Source organism: Canis aureus, chromosome 14 (genome assembly GCF_053574225.1).
Source record: "Canis aureus isolate CA01 chromosome 14, VMU_Caureus_v.1.0, whole genome shotgun sequence".
In the NCBI taxonomy this organism is placed as follows: domain Eukaryota; kingdom Metazoa; phylum Chordata; class Mammalia; order Carnivora; family Canidae; genus Canis; species Canis aureus.
The window spans coordinates 26018406-26024923 of NC_135624.1; the positions used below are offsets into that span (position 1 = coordinate 26018406).

Consider the following 6518-nt stretch of genomic DNA (forward strand, 5'->3'; position numbering starts at 1 on the left):
GATCAGAACTTGCCCTCACCTGTGCCCTGTGCCTATGAGGGGAACCCCTCTCCATGCAGTGGCTCATGTGGACAGATGTGGGGGAGAGGGCTCTGTGAGATGGTGATGTAGGATGCCCTCCTCCCATTGTCACCCTTCCTTGCTCCCACTCAGGCATGTGGCAGGCCCTGCGTTTGTGTTTCTGAGATATTTGTACCCAGATTTTTATTTCTAAGACTCATTGAAGTGAACATGGTTTGAGTACAAAAGACTTTCCTATGGATTAAGAAGAGATTTCCAGAGACTTCGGCAAGAGGTAAGAGAGATCTCGAGTCTCGGTAGCCTGCCAAGCCTGTGGCTGGAAACAATGCACCAGGAGCCTTGGCCCTGGGCAGGGGCCCACAGGCTCGGCTAAGACCTTGGGTCCCAAGTGTGGCACAGAAGTGGCAGAGACCTTCTGGTCAGAGGCCACAGACATCTTGGTGGGGGACTGATGACCAGTAGGACCCTCCAGAAACTGGGATGTCATGTAAGATGCCGGATCCCTGGCACAAACTCTAGAGGACTCGGGGATGAGAAACCAAGAAGGACTGAGGCAGTATGACGTCAAAGACAGAATCAAGTTGATTTGTTGAAAATAAAGAGATGCCGTCATTTCTGGCACTCCTGACTTTCTGGCCTGGGATCTGTACCACAGTGAGTCTAAAGCGCCAAATTAATCATAGTTAATATTTATTGAGTCCTTATTATGTGCCAGACACTCTTTTTCAGCTTGTGAATTGTCTCCTGACTTTCCTCATATTCCTCTTGGTAGGTCCCATTATAACAAGAGATAAGGAATCAGAGACATATTCCAGCTGGATGACTCGCTCAGGACCCAAGTGGTGGATGCAGAATAAGAATAGTAGCAAACACGTATAATGCAGTGTAAGGCGCCATACCCTGAACCTTACAAGAATTGATTTAATCCTCACAGCAGCCTAATGAGGTTGGTTTTGTCACCATGCTCATTTGTAGAGAAACAAATGGAGAAAAAGATTAAATAAATTGTCCAAGTCAGCTCAGAGTTGGCAGGCTTGGAATTTAAACTTGGAAACCCTGGCTGCAGAGTTTCTGCATCTAACCACTAAGCCTTGCTTCTGAGACTCCAGGACCCAAGCACGTAACCATACTCTGCTGGATGGGCACCTAGATGTTCACTAGTGACCAAGTAGTGAAATGGGATTTTAGTAGGAACCAAACAAAGGTTAGAACCAAAATGGCTTGTTCATGCTCCAAACAGAAGAATCAGCCAAAGCCGTGAGTTTTTTGTGTTGGCCTAGCTCTGGAATTTATAACTAATGTTGAGCTGAAGACCCAAGACACCCACCCAAGAAGTTATTGGCTTTCCTTATCTCTAAGGTAGGGACACCAGTGCTGCTCGGAGGATTGATGGCTTGAGGAGACCATCGCCTTGTAGTGGGTCTGCTAAGGACATTAATCACCTGGAGAGTGTGGGCAGAAGACGATAGGGAAGGAGGAAAGAAATGATGGAAGAAACTGACAATATTCAACTTGGAGAGGTCTGAGGGGGAACACGGGTGTTTTAAAAAACCCCAAGGATCTGGGGTCAAACCCATCAGGAGCCGTATCTTGTGAGGCTTCAAGGTTTGTTTCCAGCCACCCAGTGTGCTTTGGGCTCATGTTCTCTCAGGGCATGTCCCAGAGCGGGCTCCCCCAAAGCCAGCGAGCAAACTTTGTTTAGACCCTGATTTGAACTACAGTTAAAGACAGTTGTTGGGGTTTTGTTTTTGTTTTAGATGACAAAGGAATTATACATTTGGACTCAATAGTGCGTGATAGTAACAAATTCACGTTATCTTGAATAGATAGGTGTGAGAGTGACGTCATTCTGTGAGAAAATGCTCTACCCAGGTCCTTGCCCTTGACTCTTTTATTTTTATTTTTTTCCCTTGACTCTTTTAAAAGGATGGCTGTAAGAGTGAAATGGCGTACTATGTGGGGTTTGTGTTACAACTTCAGCAAAAATAGGTTGCGCTAGGTAAAACAGGTGTGGTGAAACCAGGTGATGAGAACATTGTTTACTGTATTCTCTAGTTTTGTTCCTGTTTGGAAGCTTTCATCATAAAAAGTAACAAACTTACCCATATAAACTGTCGCCCATGGTTATTTTGACAAGGAACAGAGGTGAGGTGGCTAACTTTCACCCTTGATGAACCTCCTCTAACAGAATCCAGTAGCTGGCACCTGTGGAAAGGTGGAGGTTTGGGCCAGCTCCCTCCTACACTCTTTCTACACTGTGTCAACCTCTCCTGAGGCATCTTTATGAACACATCCCAGGCAAGTCTCGCAACATTCTCAAAAGGGATAGAAATACTTGCTTGTGGATATATACAACAGTGCTCAGTGTGGTAACTTTTGTACAAGAAAGGGGGTAATAAATATAAGTCAACATGCATATGAACACATATAAATCCATACTTATTTATATTTCCCCAACGTAATGAGAATGGTTGTTGTAAAAGAAAGACAGGAGGGCAGCCCGGGTGGCTCAGTGGTTTAGCGCCGCCTTCAGCCCAGGGCGTGATCCTGGAGACCTGGGATCGAGTCCCACATTGGGCTCCCTGCATGGAGCCTGCTCCTCCCTCTGCCTGTGTCTCTGGCTGCTCTCCTTCTCTCTCTTTCTCTATATCTCTCATTAATAAATAAAATCTTTAAAAAAAAAAAAGATAGGAACAGGCTGGAGACACAACTGAAACTTCTGTGACAGTATTGGTATTAAATATTACATTTTACATGATTTAAAAAAATTAAACTAGGGAAAAAAAACCTACCTGGCTATAAAATTTGACTTTGGGACAATATAAATATTTGATAAATATTAAACAAGTAAAGAGCTCTCTCTAAAACCTGAAAACAAACAAACCTATAGTTAAGTTGCCAGCATAGTCATACAAAAAAAAAATAACTTCAAAAGATGGTAAACTCAATATTGTGACTATATATCCCTAGAGCAGGAGTCTTTAACCTGGGACAGCTCCCACCCCCCCTCCCCCATGAACATTTGGCAATGTCTGGGGACATTTTTGGCCATCACAACTGGAGGGTTGCTACTGGCCTCTAAATGGGGGTAGAGGCTATAATGCACAGTGTGTTCCCATAAAGAGACTTATCCAGCCCCAAATGTAGTGATGGGGTTGGAAAATCTTGCCCTAAATGAGTATATTGTAAAGGCAAAAAGAATGAAAAGTTATCTTTTCAAGATCACAATCTCAAATATTCTACTAACAACATTGGGATCACTCTATTTGAAGTGTTTATAGGTATATTGTAAGATAAAGTGGATAAGTGATTATGTTAATGCCATTAGGACTCAAGCTTTGGGGGGCATAGGAGAAAGAGATATAAGAATAAAATAATAGAAATTAAGTTATAATTCTGCATACTTAAATGTTCCCATGTCTAGTGCCTCAGGGCCCCATGGGACATTTCACTGTCAGGGCCTCTCCAGGTGGGCTTCGTGGGCTGCTCACAGCATAGGGGTCTCAAGGGATAGACCATCTCCTTACAGAGTGGCTGGCTGCCTTCCAAGAGGAAGAACCCAGAACCCTTCCAAGAAAGCAAAACCCAGGCCAGTGAAGGGCTGTGCCCGAGGTAGCACAGCATCCCTTGCACTAAATCCCTTTAGCCAAAGCAATCCTTAGGCCTGCCTGGCTTCAGGGAGGTGGCAAAACAACTCTACCACTTGTTGGAGGAGTGGCAAAGTCACAGAGCAGAAGAGTTTTCAGGATGAGAGGTATTGCATGGCCAACTTCTCAAAGCGCAATCAGCCACAGCAAGGCGGTGGAAGAGGATGGAGCAGGACCCAGCTTCCCCACCAGTGGCTACAAATGGGCCTTCTAACTTTAGGAACCTTGAAGAATAGCAAATTCCCAACCTACTTTCCGCCTGATATTAGCTTGCTAAAAACCCTTTAGGGTACAGTGAGAGTCTTTCAGAACTCTGTTACTCCTGATTTCCAGACACAACTGCATTTGCCCCGAGGGTGGTGGGTTGAACCCAGGTTGGGGGACTTAAGATAGGAAGCCCACAGCTGCCTCAACATTGAAGGGGCCTGGATTTAGGAACCCCTACTCCAGAGGACTGCCTGCTTCTCATGATCTGGATCCTAACGGTGAGGCTGCTTTGGAGGGAGAAGTAAGACATGGCAAGAATCGGGAAAAACATCTCTCCAAGCCTCTCAGCACTTGCACTGCTCCACTGCACCTTCTGGCCCACATCTGCCTCTCACCATCCTACTGGCTGTGGGAGATGTGCCAAAGCACAGGGACGCTAGAGCCAGGCACTCGGGGCAGATAGGCGCAGGAAGCACGAGAGGATGGAGGGGCCCAATTTCAAAACAACAAACATTGTCCAAGGGCTAAATCATTATGACGGCTTCTCCAACATGTGGAGTTGGGCAGCTTTGTGGGCATGGTGCTCATTCGTGCTTGGAAATCTCTAGGGATGAACAGGTGGGTGAAGGGAAAAATCAGTTGGGAGAGAGTGGGATCAGGTGGGAGAGTGGGGGTGGGGTGGGGACTGTGGACAGCAAGTGGGGTCCAGGCCAGAACACTCTCTAGCTGGGCTGGTGCGGAAGACGGTGGCCTCCGCCCTCTCCCACCTCCCTCTGGGGATAAATGATTTTATTGTAACCCTGCTTGCTTTCTGCCAAGCCCAGTTCCTCTCCTCCAGCTGCAGGCCTAACCCCACACCCAGAGGCTCTCAGCTGCCCCATCAGTGCAAGGACACCAGGATGAGAGACACCGTCTTGGAGAGGGAGGCAAAGAGAAGAGGAGGAGAGGCGAGAGGAACTTTGTTCCCGCTGCGGGCAGGACCAGGGACAGGGCCGTGGGGGGAGCACCACACCCAGGGGGACCACCAACGTGTGGAAGAGGAAATAACGCTTTCTTGTCTCTACGGGATTTCCATCCTGGTCCACCCTGTCCAAAGCAACAGGAGCTCCTGGTAAGGGACAGTGCAAGAGATAACGGCCTGGGTTTTTAACAAATCTCATGAAATGAAACTAAAAGTTAAGCGTGACTTGGTAGTTCTACCAGCTTTGCTAAGCCTTCCAGACCCCTGCTGGGTCTCTGTTATTTTTTTTCTTGCCAAACACAATTTCTTTCCTCTTCTAATAGTACCTCCCTCATTTTGGGTGGAGGGAAGCCATGGCAGGGAAGCCTACTGTTCTGCCCTTTATGTGGTCCTAGCCAGGTCCCCCAGTCATGATGCCCCACACTATGGTGCCAAATGACTCAGGCTAACCAAAGACCTCCATCTCCTGGGCATTAGCGACTGATCCAGGGTAGGCAGGAGACATAAATTGGGGCAATCAGCAACCTCCCTAAGATTTTATGCATGGACACCGGAAGCAATCGTGTGTGTGTTCCTCCTCTAAAATTGGTACTCTGTAGGCTTAGGAATGCTGGTGGAGTTGGCCTGGGTGGGAATAAACCCAGAGCACCACACAGTGGACAGACGGAGAGAGATCTGATGACGCCACGGGAGTCCCCTGCGGGGTAGGGTGAGCGGTCTAAGGAGCTTTAGCAAAAAATAAGACTTTGTCCCCAAGCTTTTCTCAAGCACCACTCTCCAGAGTTCCCTGCCACACGGCAGCAGCAAAGGATGTTGCCTTCCTACCCAAGCCTGTTTGTTCAGGTAGACTCGGGACAACGTAGATTGAGACATCGGAGCTGGGCAGAGCATGGAGGTTAGGAAATAAAGTTTTTAGATGAACCTAGGCCAAATCGGATCTTGGCTGTTCTTATTTGAACAAATAGACCTACAGCCTACTTGGGCTTCTTGGGGAAATGTGTTGCCCTGGAAACTACAAGGCTGACTTGCCAAAAAGCCCTTGGCCCAGAGGCAGCTCCACCCCGACACCTGCAGGAAGTGACTGTGACAGTACTGTAGCACCCCCTGCACCAACACACACACACACAAAGGGCGTGAGCCTGGAATGCCATCTCAGGTGGACAAAATATATCCTCCCAAGGGGAAAGTCAATAGCCACAGAGAATGTCAGCCAAGAGAGGTTTCCCTGGGGGACAGAACCAGGATTGCCAGAGTGACTCCTCAAGTGATTCACTGATTGGCAAAAGAAGAAAAGTCTTTTCTGTTCCCACTCGGTGGGATTTGACCATTGCTATGATCACAGAAACGCACATGTCTTTTCTTTGTATTCCTCTTCCAAATGGTTCTTTTATTTTTGCAGGTTTCTTATTCCTACCTAGCATCGTCTATTGGTGTAGAAAAGTTGCAGGAGATCCCCTGTTTCTTTGAGTTGGGTTACCAACAGGAACTACACCTGACTCTAATGGCTTAGCACTCAGGAGTTCCTGGTTTTGAGCTAATCAAAGCATTTGGGATTTGTGGCTTATCTCCCTTGGAGAAGGGGTAAAAGTGTCTAGATGTGAGAAGATGAGGGCCCACAATAAACATTTGGTGGCTGGAAGAATGGATAGTGTCAGACATGGTTGGGCATCACCCAAGTGCTA

General features: G+C 47.2%; 1 long non-coding RNA gene across 1 annotated transcript in view; it reads right to left on the bottom strand.

Moving 5' to 3' along the window:
* The window catches only part of LOC144283289 (uncharacterized), a 33321-nt gene that overhangs the window by 25129 nt on the left and 1674 nt on the right, over positions 1-6518 (bottom strand). The window lies entirely within an intron of this gene.